Consider the following 9,779-nt stretch of genomic DNA (forward strand, 5'->3'; position numbering starts at 1 on the left):
TGCCTAATGTTCCGTATGAAAATTTATGAGTCCAGAGGATTGAATTCACCTTCAGCTTCGGCGTTCCACCTCCATTTGAATTTATAGTAGTAGCACTGAGCAGAAAGATCAAGAGCTTTTGCTCCCTGCCATCGCTCTAGACACGTTGCGGTAGAATATCGTATGTGCAGCATAATAAATTCATTTTCATTTGATCTGGGCCTCCGGGTCTGACTGTGTTCGCTCGTACGATCATCCCGATTGGAAGAGGGATCATGCACCGTTTGTCCCGTCGCGTCTGATTAATAAATAAACATTAGTTATGGTCTCATTGTAAGATATTACTTGTAAAGCTAAATATTGGATACGTATAACAGACATTGCACATTGTAAAACAATGAATGGGACATGACACTGTGAAGGCATTTCATAGAGGTGTCAAAAGTTGAATCAAGCCAACTAAAGGTGTGTATTTTGCTGCTCTCCGTTATACCTCGGATCTCGGAGTTCGGAAACTCTGGGCTATCGTTCCATCATTTTCTAGAAACTCGGAACTACCGACCTCCGAGTGGGAAGTTGCAAATGGAACGCCCTTCCAAGTCTGAATTTTTTGGGGGGTTTTCAATTTACACAGCCAGCGCTGCTCGGGAAAAAAGAGACAGTATTGGATAAAATCTCCCCTTTAAGACATGACCGTTTTGTCTTTATCTATGGCCATATGGTGTGTTTTTCTAAATAAACAAATTCTCTGGTTAATTCCCCCGCCACCCCAGCCGTCTAATGAAGCGGCGTTCTGCTTTCGGAGGGTCTCCTTTCACGGCCCTCGTGTGATGAAGCCCCAGAGGATTGCAGGAATGCAGATAGATGGTTCGCCTACATGCCTGGTGGATATTTGGTCAGGAGAGTATGTGTGGGCAGACTGCAAAAAAAAAAAAAAAGAACTTCTGTGTCCCATTCAGCGGCGGTTCACCTTCACCTCAGTTCAGAAAAGCACTCATTCAGCAGCTTCTCTGGTTCCCCTGTTTGTCTTAATTGTCCTCTGTCTTTATCCTTTAATTGGCGTGAAATGTGCAAGAAGCGTCACAACCTCTTTGGGGTTTCACCTGAAACAGCTCTCTTGTTCCAGCTTTAGAGCTGTAGACGTTTGTTTTTCTTCCGTGGTGACTCATTGCAAAAGGTTGGCTGCTTTGTAAGTTATCAAATCATGACCGAGAAACAACACTTGCAACGATTACAGCGACTTCTTCAGCCTCGGATGCCGCGCTCCATGACGGACTCTTCCACAGGATCATAGGTGACTCACAGCCACTTCTGACACTTTGCGCACATTTTTCACATCAAAAAAGCGTTCGCTTCATCGTGTCATCTGTAAAAAAAAAAAAAATAATACTGTTCAAGAGGGATCTGTCATGGTGAGAATAATTGTGAGCTGATTCACTCCCTGGTAATGAGGACAAATGCCATCTATTCGTCACTCTGTCAGCTCGGGGTGGATCGATTTCTGCACCTGCTTCGACAGTTGAATTCTGCTACAGTTTTTACTGCTACTTTTTTTTGCCCAGCAGCAGCTTAACTCCGATGAGTTATGTCCGCCTGTTAATCTGGTGAACTCTGAACATTTACCAACTTACCGACCCTTTATCGTAGAACTGCTCCTGAGAGATGATTCAGTCGCAGCCTTTTCTTCAACCCCCCCCTCCGGAAATAAGCAAAGCACTTGGTCTTATTTTTAACCAGCCTGTCAAACTGCCAAGCGAAGTGGAAGTAACTGATCATGTCTGGAGAAATGGACAATAAGTCATGCCGTGCTTCAACTACAGCGTGTCATGTAATTACTATTTTACAATGACCAGGAAATAAGCTCTTGTCTCTCTCTTTGTCATTTGATCTCGCCTTTGGATTTCATCTCGATTTCATTACTTTTCTTCCCTTTCGAACGTCCAGAAGTTCGAAGGTTAGCTTCCCTTAGCCGCATTCCTTTTCCTGATTGGTTCTCATCAGTCACGACTCGGCTGCCGGCGGTGATGGCAAAGCGCTGTTATACATTTAGAGTTCCAACCTCGTCGTGGCTTCAAGGACAGAGAGAAACCCTTCGTCCTTCATTCACTATCGACGTTTCTGGTATTTGGTCCAATCAAGCAACCAACCGGAGAGTGGAAAAATCTGCTTCCTGCGTTTACACCGGCCCGCACATGCTCAGTGTACGTGAAAGGTCACGTGATACGCGTTTCCAGCACGGACGGAGGTTATTACTGATACGGAGCTGAAACGCTCGTCTGGACGGGAAAACTTTTTTTGTTTTTAAACGAGAGCAGATTGGCATGGATGTGAGCCTTATGCCACTTTCATGTCAGTTACATGGACGTGTGATATATATATATACTGTATCACAGATACATTTGTTTTTCCCCAATCGCTGCTGTATTCAGACCTCTTGGAAAAGAAAACTTGATCTCAATGGCGTTACTTGACTAAACAAAGGTTATATACACTTGGTATCTGCATAACCATGCAGACTATATACTGCATGGTTATGAATATTGGGGCGCTTAGGTCGAGGTCCAAGTGGGTCAAGTATATCTTCTATATCAAATATATATCTGCCTTGGCACAGGTAAGGTGACGAAATGCGATCATGGGAAGTTGGTTTAAGCTGTAAATCTATGAGTTTGAAGTTTTTATCAGATGCCAAATCCCAACACACTAATCCATCGCCATCTTTTCCTTCGCCTTTTTCGGCCGAATGACGCTGCAAGGTTGTTTTTTTTTAAAGTTTCCATAGCGCTCTGTCTGCATCCAGTAGCCAGTTTGCATTTTTTCATGTGGCGCTAACGTCTGCCTAAGTGTGGGCTGCAAACCAGAACACATGACACACACTGGAGACGGCAACTGACAACTTGTTTTTCCAGAATCAGGGTTGAAACAGGGATTTTTTACTTTTTGTAATGTTACTGTATTTGACGGACGTTTTCCTCTGTGCCCCGTTGGACTTGTACATGTTAGATTTCTGTTTGACTGAACATAAACTGTGGCCAGTCATTTCCCATTTGCGGAGGCGGCGAGGGGCAGAACGTCGAGGCTATCGGATTCCATCCCATATTTAAATACATCAGCTGCATCTGAAATTCTGCATCAGTAATTCTCCATTCTTATGTTAAGACTTTTTTTTTTTTCGCTTCAAGGTTTTGAGTTCCCGGGGAGATTTATAACAGAGTGATGAAAACCCTCAGAAGCCCCTTTGTGAAAAGAGTTTAAGTTCTCATTTCATCAACCGCGGTGATATATTCAAAGAACTCCAGAAGTGGGTCTTAAAAAATGACTGCACAAAGTCTAAGAGGCTCATGAAGTATTTAGAAATGATTTTTATTAGTCAACAGGTCAAATCCAATGCTGTCAAGCTGATGAGGGAAAGTAAAAACTTCACACATCGGAGTCTGTTCACAGATCTTAGGGAGTGCACTTTCAGACGTCTTGTCTCGTGGCTCTTCGCGGAACTGAACGAGGTCTGATGGATGTCGCTGAGGCAGCGTCGGTCGGGGCTTGAGACTACGAGTTGGAAAATAAAACAAACCCGGTGTGAAGTCGAAAGAGTCGCTGGAGGCTACGTTAGACACAATTATGCGCGTAGCCCACTCGCTGCCTTCGAGGCTTACGAGAGGCCTCTGCACGTGGTGGCTACGAAAGGGTCTATGCTAACCCGACCGTGACCTTTGACCAAACCACGACCTTGCCGAGTAGTTCTGTCGTCCGTACTCAACCAAAACAGCGACTGATACCTGAAGACGGAGAGTCGTTCTGGCACAAAAAAGCCCCCCCCCGAGATCAAACTTCTCCCAAGCAGCCCCCCGGCCGCGCTGTCTTGCCGTCGACTTGCATTGTGGGTAATGCAGGTGGCCAGGTTTTGGACACACGGTGGGGACAGAGGTTCGCTCGCACTGCTGGGATAGTTTGTCTCCGTTAAACTGAAATGTGAAAATCACTAGAGAAAACAACCTTCATCACATCAAAGCGCAGATGCTGCAGCTGCGGCAGAAAATGTTATCAGAGCGTCGGCGCGCTGAGCCAACAGGCTGCGATCGTCTCTATTTACAGTCCAGCCACCTGCTTCGGCCCCGGCCCCCTTTTTTTTTTTTATTCTAATCCCGCTTTTCTTTCAAACGTTGAATTCCTCCGGAGCACATCAGGGTCAAACGGTGGAATAAAGTGATGACTTGAACTCTGGCCACACGCCACACCTTCTTCTCGTTCATTTTCACCCACACAACTCTTCCCAGCAGTCCTCACTTTGAACCTATGCAGCTCTGACAAAGGTGAGCCACCAAACACTGTGGCCCCCCTGAGTCTTTTCCAACTATACCCTTTGTCATCAAGAGCACGACTGATGTTCCCGCTTCTCAAATGCTTTGCTTCTGTCAAAATGTTTAATCAGATGATGTTTTCAGAACAGCCTGAAAGTAGGAAAAAAAAGAGACCGTCACCTTCGGTTGGCAATATTTGAATAGACTCAGAAGAGAGAGTTGTCGGTGCCTTTATGAACGTTTTCAAATGCAGTATTTCAAGTGTTGATGTGGAAAACAGCCGTTGACGCCGAGCTCCGCACAGGAGCTGCATCGTGTTCTGAGTTTGTCCATCGGTTGAATTGAAAATGCTTTTCAGTTCCATTTTGGATGAGAAGCCCTTTGAAGTGGCAATGATTATCATTTCTAGAGCCCGACCGATATGGATTTTGGTGGCCGATATGGATATTAGGGAGTAATGGATTTCCGTTATTTTAGTTTAACCATTAACTTTAACATAAATAACTATTAAATAGAAAGAAAACACAAATACAAACAAATATGTAGAGCTTGAATGAAGAAAATAAACATAACTTATATTATGTAAAATGTGAACATAAACCCACTTTTTTTCTGTACAATAGAAAACGTCATATCGGTAAATTTAGGCGCTGATACCGATATGTCTGTGAAAGGTTTATATCGTACGATATTGTCGTTGATATATCGGCCGGGCTCCAATCATTTCTATCGGAAAAATGTGAAAACAATATTGAAAGAAGGGTTGTTGTTGTTGTTGTTTAAAAACCTGCTCAGCCCAGAACTTTACCAATCTGTTTCCCTCTCGCCGCAGCACAGCATCATTTAGGGCGAGAGCAGCAGGCAGCTGTTTTCAGAGAAAAGGCGCTAAAAAAAGCTCTTTGTACAGAAGAAGCAAACAGCAAACAGCAGTTTGAGAAACAGTTTGAGAATCGCTGGTGAGCATTTTTTGAGCATTTGGCAGCTAAAGAGCTGAACATCTCCCTCAGGAGCTGGTAGAAAAAAAAAACGAACAACGTTACTGAACAAGACTGTGAAGACTGGAGACTCCAGATGAGTGAGCATGCTGCTCCACATCTGACGGACGTGTCAGTGAGCGACCATTTGTTTTTCGCTGTGTCAATATGTTAACTGTTGTGATGACAGATTGTTTATGCTGCCTCCAAGTGGCCAAAGATAAAAAGTTACTTCAAGTTTGTAGTGGTCAAAAAGTGGACGTAGAATCTGAATAATCCCACACACAATTGTCTAGTGTGAAGAAGTGCAATGTCTGATAATCAAAAAGACTTATTTAAATAATCAAACTGACCCTTAAACTGCATTAGCTCCAAAATTGTATCGGCCTGTCCAAAGACCCAGAAAACTTCTCTCCACAAAGTTTGGTGGAAATCTGGACTTTTGCTGTAGAGAAGTCAGTGTATTTTGAGATTATCTCAAATGACTTTAGTTACATCAATATTACCATACCCAGTGGAAATAACAGTCAAAGCTACTGTAAGAGGATTGGGCCCAAGTTCCAATAAAACCTTATTGTGCAGATTATCACCATGGAATCCATTGTATTTTTCCATATCTGGCGTCGCCTTCCTTGCGCTGCCAGGTATATTTTGCGTGTTGCGTACCTGCTCCTTTGAAGATATTGTTTTTCATCTGTATATTCTGCCCTCGTCATCACAGCAGGGACTCTCGCAGCAGGAGACATCGATGCAGACTTGAACATTTCAGGTTGAACCATGTCACCAATGTCAAATGGCTGTAAAAAAAAGAGAAGAAAAAGGATTCAAATATTAAAGTGGAGTCGCAACAGAGATTTTCCCATTTCATGTACAGATATTAAACACTTTTCGAATTCCCTCTGCTTATTAGATGGTTCTTTTGCCCCTGGCCAAATGTCATCGTACCTTTCAGAATTAATCATATGACTGATTCCCACACACACACGGTGGCCTCTTTACCGTCATGTTGATGTAACGGGATGCGGGAAACTTCCACACTCTCACTTGCTGAACAGTGGCACGTGTCACTTTGTGAATACCCGATGTACAACACGTCAAACACGAGGGCGGGCGGGCGAGGTATTGTGCGGGAGTCCTTTTTGGGTTATAAATGAATTTTCTCTTGCTTGTCAGCAGCAGAGAGACCCAGAGGCCAACTGAGTTCTGCTTCACTATATGACAACTTGCAGCTGCAGCCATTTTAGATTGGATTTCACTGACCACCGCTCGACCACGGTGACTGTCGATTTATCTCGTGTTAAAGGCCGAATTGGATTAGAATTTCGGGCCCCCCAACAATAAAACTATTTCATCTTCCCCTTTGTCTCCTTCTTCTGTCTATCCCACTTGACCTTCCGTGAGCGCCTCTTCCATTTTGGAAACACAAACCGACGCCCCGAGAGGGATGAGGAGAGTCCTCACAAAAAACGCTTCGAGCAAACCTGACTGTGGTCTCCGTCTTTCACTGACGTGGCCGTGAACTGAAACTAGGGGGAGGAAAAAATAAGCCTGCTTGTCTAAATCAAATCACTTTTGAAAAATTCTGGGTCAGACGTTGGTGATTTCATCAACTCTGGCACCGGCTTTCATTTCCTGCCAAAACTGACAATGTGTTTTAATTTGCCGCCGCGTCGACGGACTGAAATAACTTGAAACATAAACCTACAGGGCAGGACCGGATTAAAAAAAGAAATGCAGAGGAAGCTTGGGCACAAAAAAGAAATCATGATTCAAGTGTTTAAAAGATGAAGTTGTTAGTTATGGCTTAGTTAAAAATTGTAATGCACATTTACCACATGAGCCAATGCACCACATAGACAACGAACATACAGAGTTTTTGAAGAAATACTAAAACAAAACTCAGCCTACGTATGTCTCACGTAGTCTGATTCATGTGTTTATTGATTTTGGAAAAAAGAGCCAAAATGGCGGACGGGACGGACAGAAGTCCTGTGGGACTGTGACATTGATTGAAAAGCGCTGTGCTGGCTTCATGTGTTATCGGAATGATGGTAAATACGAGTTGCCGCCTCGGAAATTGCACATGACCGGGTACGTAGTTCTTTATTGTAAACAGTGCAACATATAGACCAATATTATTTATCGTTCTATCAACAACAAATGGACTTTAGTCTGGTAGCGCGGTGCACAGTTATTACATCAGCAATTTCGCCATCGTTTTCCCAATTCGTTCCGACAACAAAGCCCTTGAACGTGACGTTCTCGTAATTCCGAGTGGGAAGTAGGATCTTCCGACTAGCGCCTGAAGGCAGCATTAATCCCAGCGATGTTACATTAATGGATTTTGGAATAGTTAGCTTAACTAGCTTTGAGTGACCAGCGGTTAACAGTAACGTGTATGTCGTAAGGGCTGGTGACCGGGAACCTACCCGCCACCGAGGGCTCAGCCGTCCGCCGGTGGAGAGACGAGACGAGGGTCGGACCAGGTGGGTGTCTCCGTGTCCTGCCGACGTTTAGCAGAACTGACGTTAGCCGCCGCGACGTTAGCATAGTAGCATCGTGCGCTCCACGCTAACGCTAACGCTAATGCTAATGCTAACGCTAATGCTAATGCTAACGCTAACAAGTCAACTTCTCCAAAAAAACCACAAAACTTTGTTATTTACGTTCCCTGATTTGACTTTTTTCATCTTCTCTGCACCGGCGTCTGGTTTCTGCCATGTTTTAAAATGCGTGTGTTTGTGTGTGTGTTCGTTCGTTAGCGTCGTTAAACGGCTCAATTAAAGGGCCAACCGTTGACAGATTGACAGTCGATGTGACTGATTTAAATATGGTGAGTTCGGTCACACACGACTGATCAATTCATTAAGGGCAATTAGCGATCCAAAGGGTGAGTGGAGGGGCTAATCTGTCAGAGCAGCTGGGGGAGAAGCAGGAAATAGGCCACTCATCACTTTAAACAGGTTGAATAACAGTGGTAAATCATGTGCAAAGAAAACTCGAGTGGATTCAAGTTTGAAGGTTTGAGTTCAATACACCAAAGTTGATTGAATTCAGGATCATTTGTAATATCAAATGTTTTGCCTCAATAGTTCATTAATTCTGAAGTGGGGTTGTCCGAGTTGGGCTGCACGGTCAGCGCTGTCGCCTCACAGCAAGAAGGTTCTGGGTTCGAGTCCCGGTTCAAACCAACCAGGGCCTCTCTGTGTGGAGTTTGCATGTTCTCCCCGTGTGTGCGTGGGTTCTCTCCGGGTTCTCCGGCTTCCTCCCACAGTCCAGAGACATGCAGAATGGGGTCAGGTTCATTGGAGACTCTAAATTGACCGTAGGTGTGAATGTGAGAGTGAATGGTTGTCCGTCTCTGTATGTGGCCCTGTGATAGGCTGGCGACCTGTCCAGGGTGAACCCCGCCTCTCGCCCAACGTCAGCTGGGATTGGCTCCACCCCCCCGACCCTTAAATGGATAAAGACGATGGTTGCATGAGTCACTTATGCATAGTTAATATGTTACCTGATGGAGATGGTGATCAGCGATGTGGTTCAACGGAGTTTGGAGGAGAAGTGAAAGTAGCCCAAGTCTCAGTCCCACTGTTGCAGAGGGGACCACTGCAAAAACTTATTTTTCGCCACATTTTAAAACGTTACCTAAAAAGAAAAATCTGTTCTGCTGAAGGACGTATTTTTTTTCACTGCTTCAGTTTTCTCTACGGTAGCTTTGAGTCGAACAGTTGATTTGCTCAGCATTTAGGTAAAATATTAACTATGCATAAGTAACTCATACAACCCCACTTCAAAATCACTGAGCTATCCCTTTAAAGCTACAGTGTGTAATATTTAGAAGAACTTAATCACAGAAATTTAATATTTTGTCCACAACTATGTGTTCGTTCATATATGTATAATTACCTGCAACAAAGAACCAATGTTTTTTTGTCAACTTTGAATAAGACAAATATAGTTCCATGAGGTGGACACGACCTCCGTGTGAGTCGCCATGTTTGATACGTTGTGTTGAATACGGTTGTTGCACAAAATGGTCCCAGAATACGCCGCGTTCCTGTTGAATTTTCAGACGCTGCCGGAAACCGGAAATGGAATCGGCGGTGCGCCACCATAAAGTGTCCCCTGTCGGTTGCTCAGTTGGTTGCTGTTTTCTACTTGACCACCAGATGCCACCAAGTGAGTATTTTCTTAATTTCTATTTTCTATAATTTGTTAGAAATGGACCATCTCTCCATCTGCCTTGGACTGAAAACTCACCTGTTCAGTTTACACCTTAGTCTTTGAATAAAAAAATGAATAAAATCAATCTAACGTGGAGTGCTTGATAAATTCCTGTACTCTTATGATCCTTTCACTTTTTGGGTAATATGTCCATGGTTGAATGCACTTATTGTAAGTCGCTTCGGACAAAAGCGTCAGCTAAATGACTGTTATGTAATGTAATGCACAAAAATACAATTACATACAATTTTTACAATGCAATTCAAACAATACATTTTTTTATTTTATTCAATTTAGAGATTTT

At 43.7% G+C, this 9,779-nt stretch overlaps 1 long non-coding RNA gene across 1 annotated transcript; it reads right to left on the bottom strand.

The window, feature by feature from the left end:
• Window positions 1-3,352: 3,352 nt before the first annotated feature.
• Window positions 3,353-8,512, bottom strand: LOC118313357. The gene is made up of 3 exons (XR_004794450.2): window positions 7,681-8,512; window positions 5,918-6,048; window positions 3,353-3,525 (listed from the first exon to the last, which is right to left on the bottom strand). It is a non-coding gene; the product is annotated as an uncharacterized LOC118313357 (long non-coding RNA).
• Window positions 8,513-9,779: the final 1,267 nt, after the last annotated feature.

The sequence above is a fragment of the Scophthalmus maximus genome, chromosome 19, assembly GCF_022379125.1.
Source record: "Scophthalmus maximus strain ysfricsl-2021 chromosome 19, ASM2237912v1, whole genome shotgun sequence".
NCBI classification, from domain to species: domain Eukaryota; kingdom Metazoa; phylum Chordata; class Actinopteri; order Pleuronectiformes; family Scophthalmidae; genus Scophthalmus; species Scophthalmus maximus.